The sequence below is a fragment of the Melospiza melodia genome, chromosome 3 (assembly GCF_035770615.1).
Source record: "Melospiza melodia melodia isolate bMelMel2 chromosome 3, bMelMel2.pri, whole genome shotgun sequence".
Lineage (NCBI taxonomy): Eukaryota > Metazoa > Chordata > Aves > Passeriformes > Passerellidae > Melospiza > Melospiza melodia.
The window spans coordinates 7,479,014-7,492,957 of NC_086196.1; the positions used below are offsets into that span (position 1 = coordinate 7,479,014).

Consider the following 13,944-nt stretch of genomic DNA (forward strand, 5'->3'; position numbering starts at 1 on the left):
AATGTTTTCCAAGAAAGTAATAGCTTCATGCCTTCAAGGATGACATTTTGAAGATGTCAAACTTAAGGCCAAAATCTGTCTTCCAATACCAAGGTGAATCTCATGAAAATTGAAATAACAAGCAATCAAATCTATCTTGGAGTTTACCCCTTCTTGAATTTTAATTCAAATAACAAGTACAGCCAAAATAAAATTTTAAAAACAAAACCAAAAAACATAGTTTCATCAAATGGTTTGGGTTGGATGGGATCTTTAAAAATTCTCTGGTCCAAAACCCTCTGCCATGAGCAGGAACATCTTTCACTAGGTCAAGTTGTACAAAGCCCTATCCAGCCTAATTTTGAACACTTCCAATGATGGGTCATCCACCATTTATCTTCTTACAGGGCCTTACCCCTTTCATTGTAAAAAAATTCTGCCTTATGTCCAATGCAAAACTACCCTCTTTCAGTTTAAAACCAATGCCCAATGCTCACTGCCTTGGTAAAAAGTGTTTTTTATCTTTCTATAAGCCCCCTTTATAAGTTGCATGATGTATGGTACAATCTGTCTTTTTTCAAGTAAACACTAGAAATGGAAAGACAATCATAATGAAGACTTATGGCCTGCTCCCCATTAAAAAATAAAAATGGCAAAATAAAATACTATTTTAGTCCTTCAAAGAAATCTCTGCCTATGCAGGCTGATGTGCCTTCATTTGCTTCTTGAGTTAATAGTTATGAAAAAGCACAGGAAGCTCCCTCATGGAGCCAGGCTCACTGAAGCAGCAAAAAGTATCTCAAGGGCCCCAGTCAAACTTGATGCCCTGCCTAAAGAGGGTTTCTTTAGGATGATACTAAGACACTTGTGTTTGCACACAAAGAAGTAGTTGTGCACATCCACCAGCCTACTTCTTACGGAACATCAAAGTAATTCTGTGTCTTTTAGGAGCACCATTCGTCGCCGCTGTATCCAAAATCCAAAACCCAGATAGACTATCTCAGTCCCGGTCACAGTAATGATATTCATGGTCCTGCTAAAGAAACTGAAAAGAAAAACCTAAAAATTTTATCACTACCATTACCACGAGTACATCAAGGCTTCGAGTGATGATTTGTGTTTCTCTAGATCACCAACTTTCCTTATTAGCACACCATTCCCATAAGTTTCCCTAAAGCCTTTTTAGAAGTGACTGCCATTAAGTAATCAACTGATTTAGTTATATATTTAACACAGCAGGTCTTCAATGAGACAAGCATCATAAGCTTTTCACAGAAAATAAAAAGCATTTTGCTTATGCTATGGCAGTTCTTTAAGTTGTTGATGTGTATTTAACGTTAAAAACTGGAGCAAAGGTGGCTGCCTCATTGCCACCCTGCAGCCCAGGGGAAGAGTTCAGAGTAAATTCCAATCTCTTCAGCACATGAAAACCAAGCAGGCTTCTCCATTCCTAACTTTGGCTATTTGAGCTTTGACTTCTCACTCACCATAAACCACTCAAGAAGTATAGCATAGGCGGAGCATTTATTGACTCATTTGAACAATTTATTCAGTTCTAGTCTCTGAAAACCTCCTTACCATTTTCAGCATGGTTAGTCACCTTAAAGCTGGTACAGCAGAAGGAAGGTTCTAAAACAGAAGGCAAGATCAGCAATCAAACAGGGATTTTATTGAATGGGCAGTGAGTATGGATGGAGTTTGCCACCTCAACTCAAGCATGTGCCCTCAAGACACACGGTCCCCAGGGCCACAGGGGATGCACTGCCTGCAACCTGCCAGTCCCCCAGCCAGAGCAGGGGGAGGAGGTCAGTCTCCTCACTGTGTGGCTGTGTCTGGCACTTCAGAATGCAAAGAGAGCTTCTTGCTGAGTAAAATACTTAAAGACTGCAATTGGGCACGGCTCAGGAAGATGACACTCCACTTTGTGAGGTGTAACTTGTTCCACAAAAGCCTGTCTAATTCTTAGACAGCAGGCCACCTGCTGACCTTTCCCCAAAACATCATGCCACATAAAAATGTTCAAAAGATCAAAGGCAAAAGAAGCTTTTAGTTTCTGCATTAGCTAACAACAAGTGTACTTGTACACTTTTAGATTTTCTGTTTCTGAAGCACTTCATATAAGCACTCACTACTCTCCTCTGAGCTAAGCAAATATTAGCAGCGGTACATACCAACTCATCACTGTGTTAGGAAAATGATTTAAGAGCAGGCAAAAGCCCTCAAAGCTAGAAGATAAGTCTTCAGTGAAAATTAAATAGATACTTTACTGTTTGAATGGTTAAATGAACAACACCTGTCACCTGACAAATTTGGACAGATATTAGCAAAATGAATGTCCTGCTAAAGGGGAGGCTTATGATACAGTGCATTTGTTTACTGTGTCTTATCAGTATTACAGTTTCCATAGAAACAGGAGAGAGAAAATTTTAGCACTGGGCAAAAATTGTAATGATCTTGGTAAAGAATCATTATATATATTTAGTTCAAATACAATACATCAGAAAGATTTACACTCAGGTATATGAAGCATTGATAACTAATCCTAATGGACAGATGCTCATGGCTGTTGATGATTTCCAAGTCTTTATGGTAATGAAAGAAAGGACACATCTCATAACACATGGTATTAGCAGTCCATGCCATGCTGACCTTTCCTCTTCAGATTTTCAGTTTTGTATTGCTTCATCCAACTGCCCTCCAAATTAGAAAGGAAGCAAAAAGTATTGAAGCATTTTCAATATATACATGCCTTTCCTGAAGCTTATCTTATCCCTTACATTTATAATCACCTGCAGCTTAACCATGATGTAATTTCTTATGCCTTGTGGGCTGATTTCTGTGAGTCACAATTTCCAAATATATTTGTGAAGGTGGTTCATGAATTAAACTTCTGTCAACTGAAGCCTCCAGCATTGTTCTGCCCATGTTCAGTATGGAGGCTCATGGCTCACAAGTGTTAATGGTACAGTACAGAGGATCAGTCCCTGGTTTAAAAAGGACATTCAAGAAGCCATTACATAAGGAAAGAAAAACCACAAATGCCCCCATGGCTTTTTGTCATCCCATCACTATTCTTTGGTAAGTTTAGGTTTCCTATATATACCACTGAAAATCTGCAGATGATTCATCCCAGGATTTGCTGTCAAATGAGAACAGTTGTGAGTTATGCTTCTCATAGTTTCCTTGGTGCTGTACCCTCACTTCTTCCTGATTTTAAGCTGTGTCCAGATAAGATCTGGGGAATTCTGGGACAGCAGCTTTGGCCAGCTACATATTCAAACTCTCTCATCTAAGCATTTACCTACGTAAGTCCAGCAAACCAACATACTTTAAAGAAATTAGTACAACCTACAAGTGACAACATGCATCTAATCTTCTACAATGACTTTCACAGATAGACTGAAATATCAGCTTCCTTTATGGTGAAACATCTTCACTTTCTCTAATCCTTTCCTGCCCCAATGATCTTTGTGTCAAGCAGGATAAGCTAATGTGCCCATTTTTGCTGTTCCCAAGCTCTTCCCCTGTTTTTCCCTGCCTAACAGTGTGGCTCCTCTGGGCTGGCAGACGGGGAGGGATTCTCTGGAGGTACAGCTGGTGTCTTAACCAATGCACAGTCATCCTGAGACAACGAAACCACATGCATGGGAACATTTGCTACTGTTTAATCTCAAGTGCAGAGGGTGCAGCACCGCCTCTGGTAATACACTTCTACAATAAGCACCACTAATGGCTTTGGGGATCACATGCATTATTGATGCACAAATGTTTGATATTTCCCATCATGACAGAAAGGAGACAAGTGGTTAAATTGCTTCCTGTTGTGCATGACTGTAGACATTAGCCACTGTTATTTATAGCTCCTATAGTATCCCAAAAGGCAGGAGAACCACGTCATACAGCGTTACTCCAAATAAAATCATTCTAGCAAAGTAAACCATCTTATACACAGAGAATATCACATAGAGAATATCACTGTAGAACAGAAAGCATGAACAGCTCAGATGTTTTGATAACAAAATGTATGTGTTAGTACTCCCACCCAACAAGCTAATACAAGATGATTTAGGAAGGACATGAAAAACTATACATTAATAAAGTCAGCTGAAAGAAAAAACATACACCTGGAAGAAGTTTCCACTAGTACATCAGTGGAAGGGGGATGTCCTTTTCTGGAAAATGTACAAATAGAATGAAAGAGAACGCTGATGGTTTTAATCATGGAGATGCTTGCATGCTACATCTCTTTTAAACTGTTATTCTATCCTAGAGAGTTAAACACTAGTCCAAAACATGACGTAGACTGTTCCAAATTAACAAGCGTGCCTTAGAGCAAGGAAAGATTGTTCAGGCATCTTATGAAAATAAAAGTTATCTAACCCTGTGGGCATCTTAGATACAGAATCCAATTCCCCATACTTTCCCACTCTTCTAGTAAAAAGGGGTGGGAGGAGTGGGAGGTGGGTGAAGAAGGACAAAATACAGCAAAAAAGAGTTTCATAAAACAGATTTCTTTAAAGAAGTTTTAGCAATGTGAATTCTAGCCCTTATTTTTTCTAACTTACATTCTTTTTCCAAAAAAACTTTCATGAAAAATTCCATTATTTCCACAAACCTGAAAAAAATCTTTTGGTCTTCAAGACTTTGAAAAATGTCCACCAAACTGAAGGATTGTGATACAAATTTTGTGACTCTGGAAAAAAAGACTGGAAGTCACTTCCAATGCTGTTTAGATGGCTTACTCCTCTCAGGACAGGGTGTCTTCAAAGCTCAGGAACAGATATATTTTTAAGATAACAATCTACTTACAATTAAATTGCAATTTAAGAGAAAAAGGAATATAATTAAAATGTTTTAAAAATGGTAGCAAACAAAACATGTTTTTACTTCTATACTTTGCACAACTGACTTATGTATTTAAGGCACACTAGCCAAGAGGTCTGTTCTTGCTTCAGAGGTGCCTCAACATAGCTGGAGAGAAAAGATGCTACTGAAGCAAGGAATCGAGATACTTTGGTGCAGGCACCCCTCAGAGCTTTAAAAGGTAAGGGAATAGCTTTTTTGGCCTACAGTCAAATTTCTCTAAGGGTAATGAAATATCAGTGTGGTCCACTGAACCCACGTAAAACCAATTAATTCAAGAATCCTTCAGCATTATAGCTCTATTCCTCTGAGATCTATAAGAATTCCCTGTGCTCCTCACCATTAACTTATAGTTGTTCTAGAAAAACATACTAACAGTTTTCCTGACTCACTGTATGAGTAGAAATGTCTGTATTTTGATTTCTCTGCTCAATTACACACTCCTTACCCCTACCCACACACGGCACTGTGTTGGCCAGGCTGTACCTTTTGGCAGTGAACTTCAGAACCACGTTCCTCCACGAGAGAGTGCCCGTGTACAGTACTCACACACTCAGAGCCCCTCAGTCCATGTGATTTACATAATGCCTGGGCAACCGTTTCACAAATAGATGCAAGCACGAAAAAATAAAAATCCCAAATGGTGGCAATATAGAAATCAGTCATTCTACATACGCTTTTATTTATCAAGACCTACTCACATTATTGGCATGGTCAGTTATCAGAGCTGCCTGCTGCTTCTGTGTCTGAGGATGCACAGGTCTCTCTTCCTTCAGTAGCTGAACTGTACACATGGAAATGCTTTACAAAACATTTCAGAAGTAAAGGTCAAGTAAGCTTTCTTGAAAGGGATGCTGTTTTCTGGAGAGAATTTCCTTCCTACGCACTTTTAGCTACCAGGACTCTTGTGACGTTAGGCAAAGACTGTGAACACGCATGCCCACGTCTGCCTCTAGAATTAAGCCTCACCAAGTCAGAATTCTTTCTTCAGTCCCTGTTTTCCCCACACATAGGAGGGTGAGACTGTTGGGAAAGTGCTATTTTACAGCTAATGCTTTACACTCAGTCCTGGGAACACAGGGGTTAGGCAACACTTGCCCTTCAGGGGAGCATATTTTATCAATCTTGAAACATTTAACGTGACATCTAAACATCAATGAAGTATTTTGTTCAGTGTTTTGGTTTTAAGACTACATAATTTTGGGTGAAGCAAAACTGTGACTTCTCATAACAGTAATAAAAGTGGAAAAATATCTCCTTGGATGAACTAGTGGTAGTAGGGGACCTGGAACTCCAAAAAGGTCTTTGTACAATGCTTGCAACCAACTAGGACACCATGCAAAGAATGAAGCACCAGCACTGTGTACTCTGATCATTCTTTTTACACTGCAAGCAGAATGGCACAGAGATCTGTGCCAGCTGGAGCCTTAAAACATTTTTTTGCTCACACATATACAGAGTCTTCTAGCCTGCCCAATTATTTTAAGTGGACTAATACGTGTTGGTTAGTTTTACAGCTGCCTTGATACTGAATTCTGAGATCTTATTGGTCTTGAGATAATAGACATGGTCCCTTTGAAGTATGAGTCTAGCCCAACCTGCCTATATTTTTGCTCTCATGGAGACCAGATATTAGTGGATCAAGATGAACAATCCTAGGTATATACAAATCCAATAAGACAAAGCTGTCTTCTGGCTAATTTGAGATGGAAAGTGTATAGCTCCTTAATCTAGATAGACATCTAGCAGTACTAAGTTTAAAATGGCTACTGGGTATTGTCACACATCCTTTCATCAGTTTATTCATTCCCAGTCCAGTTCTTCCTTCTTCATCCTCTTCTGGTGATCTCCAACACCTCTACAGAGTCATGGTAACAGGTATTGTTTGTAACAGTTCTGATAATGAGTTTAATTAATTTTTGAATTTGCAGAAGTTGGCATCATATGCCGATCCAACTACAGCAAAACAACCTTCACACCAAGGTAAGAGAACTTCTGGATTAACTAGAAGATTAAGAAAGTACGTATTCTTCCTTTATTTTCTGCTCTCTAATTTCCATTTCCATGGAAACTGGGCTGGAAAGTACCAGCAGGCAGCCTGCAGCTGAACATCTGAATGAGAATGCTCATGTTTAGCTCAGCAAGCAGACAGCAGGTGAAATCTGCAGGAACTGTCTAAAATCTATAACTACATCTTGAAAGCAAAAGGACAACTTCAGTTTCAGCAATGAACTTCTACAGAGGATGCTATATCACCCCAGTGAATATTCTTGCGTGGCAGCAATTGATAATCTGACTTCTTCTTTGATTAAAGAGGATATGATAGGAAAAAACATTATTTATCACATTGACACAAGGCAAAAATTCATCACAATTAACTTAATGCTTGGAAATGTTTAGATGGAATATGCTAGTGAATATGGTAAAGATATTTCTGTAACAGGACTTTGGCTTCTGAACACTATGCTGTAGCTCCTTCTGTGAAATGAAACTGGCTGCTGTACAGTTCATACATACACATTGTCAGCCCAGTCATCTGGATGGCTCTTCTTACAAAGATCCATTGCATTTCAACAAATATATATATATACACACACACATATATAAAAATTAACTAGCAGGCAGCAACGTATTTTCTAGTTATAAAACACATTGGTTTTCAGCACTAATTCATACTACTTGTATTTTCAAAATCTAATAAGGTAAGACAGTTGTAGTTAAAGAGAAAATAAGTTATGTTAACTTCTTTATCCAATTTGGTAAATTTTAGTGCAGGAATTCTATTTAATACCACCTTGGATTTTTCTCCAGGTCAATATTTGCTCTTCAAGCAACAGGAAGAAAAGCAAACAAGCAAAGGATGAAACATTACTGTCCTGGGCTGCACTTTACCCAATGAAGAGATTGGTTATTATTAAATTCCTGCTTTTGTATATAAAGCAATTACCACTCTCTCAAGAAGATATTACTCATTCTCTGCAGAAAGCAGAACATTGGTTACACTTTTTTCAGTGCAATTTTAGGCAATGCAGTGGACAAAAGAGGATGATTATAATGAAGGATTTAACATCTTGCGCAAGTTCAATATCAGCACACAAGAGCTGACCTGAAAATGGGTTATGAAGAAACTTGAGACAGCATCAATCTTTTTTCCTTTTTTTTTTTCTAAGAGTGTTGCTCAAAGTTTAAGAGAGCTATTTATCAGAATCAAGTCAGCAAGATAGCTGCAGATGCTTTTTATTGTACCCATGTTCTCCTTCAGGATGAGAGGGGAAATTCAAGATTAAAGCGTCAAAGAATGAATCAGCCCAAGAAGCTGCTAGTGACTATTGATTCATTCCTTCCTTTGGGATCTTCAGTGGGAAAAGCGAGGCCAAAATTGCATTCCACCACATACCAAACTCACGGCTACGATGGAAAAGAATAGTATAGAGGCTGTTTGTGCAATTTTCTCACATGATGGAAAACTAATAATTGCGTATCAAGAGCACAACAGAGACAGACAAAACACACAGCTATCAGCATCTCTGCAGTGCAAGAATGTCCATTTAACAGCTGCAGCAATGTAAAACTCACAGCAAGTGCCTTCTGTTAAGGAGTTCTATTATGTTTTACTTTACCAAGTGTATTTGGGCACACTTTGAGGATCATTTATTGTGCTAAATCATGATGCAGAGAGGCCTGGGATAAACAAAAATCAGATTCCAAATAATTCACTCTTCTGCTCTAAGACTGCTTAAATACAGAATACACAAAAGCAAAAGCTTTCAGATAAATTTCTTCTTTTTATTTGCATGAAATTTTCTACAGCTGAACAACCCACATGTACGGCCTGAAGAGTTCTATTTCAAGCAAGACTGGAAATAAAAATAAATTTTGAAAATACATACATTTAAATAAAAAGCAACGCATAGCACGGTACATTGACTTCTCTATTTCAAATCAGCAGTCCCACCCCTCAATTTTTTTTTTTTTGGTTAGGAATGCCAAAACATAGTGCATTTAATGGCTATCTTCATTTTGAGGGTAGAAACCAAGTGCACTGCTCGTCCTGCATGAACAGCTCTCCTATCCATTACCATATACAAATACCTTAATAAAAGGGAGGGAGGAAGGACAGCTTCAGCATCTGCCCAAGGTTTACAGAAGTAATTCTCCAGGAACAGAAAGGACTTGTGCACTGGCTGAAGATTGCCCAGTAACAGGGGATAGATCATTGCTGGGAAATATTTATGAAGGGAATATGAGCTGACTGTATGTGCACACAGAGAGTGGTGTTTGTCCATCAAAAGGGGTGGGTTATTTCACCCAGACGGAGTGAGGGAGGGTTATAATTCAAGAAAATAAGCAAGCTGCTCCCGACCAGGTCATTAGTACATTCACACTGTTTCTCATTATGATCTTTTTACTAACACATGTACAGATCATGTAGCTGCTTTTCTTCCAATTAACTTTATAACTGCTTATGCATCCCAGTTGTTGCTGTCTGGTCAGGAGATGGAAAGAAACTGAGCAGGGCCATCAATACAGTTATTACAGTAGGGTTATGGCATATAAGATGGAAGTGTAGAATAAAGGTATCTAATCTAGGATCTTTTGCTTCTTGAGTAATAGAGTATGTGACAAAGTTTCTGGATACCAGCTGTCCTGGTTTGAAAAGGAAGTGACTGTTTTGGGATGCTGTGGTCAAACCAATAAGAGCTCAGATTTGAATATTGGCACCTGGTGTGGGCACTGAGGACATGGATATGCCTCTCAGAACACAACGGGGGGTTAAAAGCAGAGCACTCCCAGGGGAAGTTCTCTTGGGTTCTCTTGGTGAAAGAGGTCAGAGCTCCTGACCTGCGGGCTGGGTGGGGCAGGGAAGCCATGTGGCCGGGGGAAGTAGGCCGGGCCTTGGGCAGAGAAGGGAGGTGAAGGCCCCTGCAGGATGGAAGGGTGGAGGAGCACTGAGACGCATCGGGCAGCCACCCCCAGGAGAGAGAGAGAGAGAGAGAGAGTGAGAGCGAGAGCTGGTGCCAGTGCTTGTGCCATCTTGGAATTCAATATCCTGTGCGGGCAGCACAGCTGGCCGATAAGAAGGGGGGTGGGGGTGGCAAGAAGGTGCCCTGCCTGACAGAGCAGCATAGGAGTTCTGGACAGGCAGAGCCTGAGATTTTAACAGTTTTGTTGGATGATGGAAACCTTACAAATGCTGGTCCTCCTGGAGCTGAATGAGAAGAGAGATAGAGATGGAAAAGGAGGAAATGGGCAGGTGCAATGCAAGTTTGTGCAAGTGAAAGATATCTGAGAGAAGTTGAGAAGAATCCTAGGTGGGTGGAGATGATGGAGCAGCCTTTGGCTGGACTTTTCTCATATAGCCATGGACAGAACCATTTTTCCTGTGACACAGAGACTGCATTTAGGGGCAGGCAATGGCTCAGAGCCAAGAGAGTGCAGTGATGTTACGTGAAAGAGTGCATGAACAGACAACGGGTGAGGAGGGTGGTGGTTGGTGCCCTCGATCTTCAGTGGAGGAGAAGATCTCTGTTCTTGAGACCCCTCGGCCCCAGGGGGTAAATCTGGCGGGGAACAGGTGTCCCAAAAGTGAGAGACTGTGCTCTTTTTTTGGAACTGGGCAAAGCACCCTTAAAGGGGAGCCCTAGAAGCAGCTCTGGTCCGTGCACAGTGGTGAGAGCACTGGGCATGGAAGGAAGATGTCACGATGGCAATGATCTCCGGGCAGTGCCACGTATGACACTGAAGCCTATGGCACAAGAGGGACTCCTCTCTCCTTGATGAACTGAGAATTGATTATCTAAAGGGTGGTGATGGACTGAAAGTTGGTGTTCTGAGGGGTGGCAACTGAATTGAGAATCCAAGGTTTTGTCTTACTGTAATGTGTTGGAATTTGGTGGGGGGAGGAGGAATGTTTTTGGAAGGCTTTCATTCTGAGTTCTGTGTGTGTTTCTTTTTACATATAGTTGTAGGTTAATAAAGTTTTTTTCCTTTCTTCCTAAGTTGGAGCCTGCTTTGCTCTATTCCTGGTCACATCTCACAGCAGACACCAGGGAGAATATATTTTCATGGGGGCACTAGCATTGTGCCAGTATCAAACCATGACACCAGCTAACACAATAACAAGCACACACTGTGCCAGTGCATGCTAGATAAACTTTTAATTAAGTAATGAAAATATCATTCATGGAAAGCCACAAATAAATGAATGCTTAAGAATTGAAACATCACTGTTAGCAAAGCTTAATGCAAGCAACTACCAGCTGTATTCAGTATTCAGTGATTTATTTAGAGAATTCAGTTTTGCACAGGCTTTACATTTTTGAAAATTAACAATTCTTTAACCTTGGAAACACCTAATCTCATTAAATATGTATTTTCTTCCACAACTTTGTTGCTATGGGATGGCTGAATTTGAAAGTCTTTGCAAGATATATTTTTATAGCTAAGTTATAAACACTGAGAATAACAGTTCATGGTAGAAGTACTAACACACCATCACCACTGGAAGGAGATCACTGTTCCCATGTAGCTATCTTTCCATGCATAGCTCTCTTCTCCAGTTTACAAATACAGAATACCCATACTGACAAAGTGTGGTCACTTCAAACTCCTACACAGTGTAAGGACAATGAGATGTGCAGCTTTCTAGAGTACAGGCAATCAGGGACAAATTTCATCTCAGGCTAATTGCATATATTCCCCAAGAATCAAACTCAGGTCTAAAGGGCAGCCAGACAAAAGGATGGTAGCACTGGCCCCATCATTCCCAAGGGCTCATTTCTTTCCCTGGGGTGCAGCTCCAGTGCTGATAGCATGGAAGAGTCTGGTCAGGGGGGCACTCTTGAATGAGGAGCCCAAGAATGCCAAGCTGCCTTCACTTGAACTGTCAAACAGCTCTAAGTGAAGAAACTGCTACTGCCTCTCTCCCTTTCACTCATCCTACTCCCTACAGCATCTTGTTCTTCCCTAATGGTTTTGTCATCTCATTATATTGTTCTTCCTCTCTCTCTCTTCTCCCATCCCTCCATCAAGACTATTTCTCCTTATTCTCCTTTATTTATTAGGAAAAACACCCAAGCCTGCACATTGCTTTGTTCCTCCAAATGTCAGCAGCTGAACACAGACTTACAGCTCACAGCCAGGTAATTTTTCTGTGCTCATTGACTGAGAGGGAAACTGGACAAGATTATGTATGATGCATACATTTGAATGCAAATAGCACATTCCACATTTACACAAATTTACTGAATTTCTTGGTTTTAGTTTGGACTAGTTGATTTTGACCTAAAGTCTGACAAGACAAATGTTCATTTATCTCTATCAGATGCAACTAATCAAACTGTAATTCAGTCATTCTTTTAATCCAGAAAGGAGGTGAAAAATCCCCCATATCCTGTCTGAACTCTCCCTCTCTCTGCCAAATGTTTAAACACTGTAAATAGGGGAAGTGGAGGAAAATGGAACACAGATTTAATTTACTTTGCACCTGCTGGCAGCTCCCCACTATATAGTAGGTAAACATAAAAAAAATACTAAAGCAGTGACACAGATGCAATAGAACTTACAAATACTTTCACAGATAAGTGTGCTTGAGTGGTACAACAGCTGTTACATACAAAGCCTGATAGATTTTCTCTTCAAAGAGCTTAGTTCAAAATTTTCAAAACCAAATTTTATATTAGCAAGCCCCTCCTTTCTCTCTTATATCCAAATGAAGGCACTATTGCAGATGACAGATTTTAGAAAAATGGTTTTCTTGATATTTGTTGTAAAGGCATATTAATTACACCCTCCCCAGATAAATGGTCAGTCTTACCACCCAGCTCCAGGCCATCCCTTCATGTAACTCTGGCTCTGATATCTACATGATACACTGCTACATAAGTTAAGAAGAGTTTGGTTGTCAATGGAATCTGGATCAAGTTCCTATATTACAAATAAAAGGAAAAAAAATAGTTGGCACAGGATATCAGCAAAGGAGCACACAGACTGGGCTGAGATCATTACACCAAGCCCAGTTTTCAGGAGCTCTTGAAATTGTTATGAAGGCCAAAGTCTGTCTGCAATTTGTTTGCTAACTATAAACTTCCCAATTCTTGCTGGAATGGGTGTGTCATGAACTATCTTACTAGAGTACTCCTATCACATTCACAATCTAAAATGGAAATCAGATTTTAAATTTTGTTTGAACATTGGCAGGTAACCACAAATCCCACTACAGTTCAGCACAGTTGTCAAGTTCTCTCTGTAATTACCTTTAGTGCAAACTGTGCCTCAAATACAGGTAATAGCAAGCTAAGGAGCAAACTGGTTTATTTTAATGGTACCTACAGGGGGAAAGGGGTATGCAGATTTAAGAGATGCCAGCAATCACGTATATTCTATTAAGAAGATACAGAAAAAAAGCTATATTTTTCTTCCTACTTCTATACTTCCCTAAAATTATTCTGTCAAATCATATCCAGAGTTGCGTATGCAGTCACTTTCACTCGACTTCTAGTATTTTTGAAAAGTTTTTAAAACTTATTTTAAAAGAAATTGGTTTTTCCTGTATTAAAAGAATGTAAAATTAAATCATGGCTTTCTTCTCTTCCAATACCATTCTCATCAATTTATTTGTTCTTCTGCAAACACATTAAGTTTCTTCTACACAACAATAAGGTATTGTTAGTGATACTGCTTCTCACTACTCCTTTAGTCTATTCCTCTACTCTATAAGCACAGGGCAAGCATTTATCTGCAGTCAGAGCTACATGCAATTTAATGCTTAGTACTTTTGTGAATCAACAGGAGCAGGCTGCAGACTCCAGTATTAAACCCCTTTTCTTGACAAAGCAGTAAGTTTGTAATTAAAAACATCTAAATGCTTAAGAAATTCATACAAAGAACTTTATAAGCGAGACCTGAGAGCAACCTCTGCAATGGTGCCACCTCCAGCATGTTAACAGAATACATAAAATCTTCACATGAAAGCAGGTAATTTAAACAAAACATCCAAGTTAACACTCCCTATAAGATAATTTCAATGACTATAAATAGCAAACAAGGCCTCTCTAAATACTCCAATTTGTGTTTGTGTTTCTCCAAATCATATAACAATAT

The 13,944-nt window shown here is 39.6% G+C and overlaps 1 protein-coding gene across 9 annotated transcripts in view; it reads right to left on the reverse strand.

Annotated features, from left to right (window-relative positions):
• DLGAP2 (DLG associated protein 2) overlaps positions 1-13,944 on the reverse strand; it is a 455,404-nt gene that overhangs the window by 361,239 nt on the left and 80,221 nt on the right. For 2 of the 9 annotated variants that reach the window (XM_063150750.1, XM_063150747.1), the window contains exon 1: positions 5,544-5,622. The exons of the other annotated variants lie outside the window; for them this stretch is intronic. The gene's annotated coding sequence lies outside the window, so the exon portion shown is untranslated. Of the gene's footprint in view, positions 1-5,543; positions 5,623-13,944 lie in introns of those variants that run through there. 9 annotated transcript variants of the gene reach the window in all.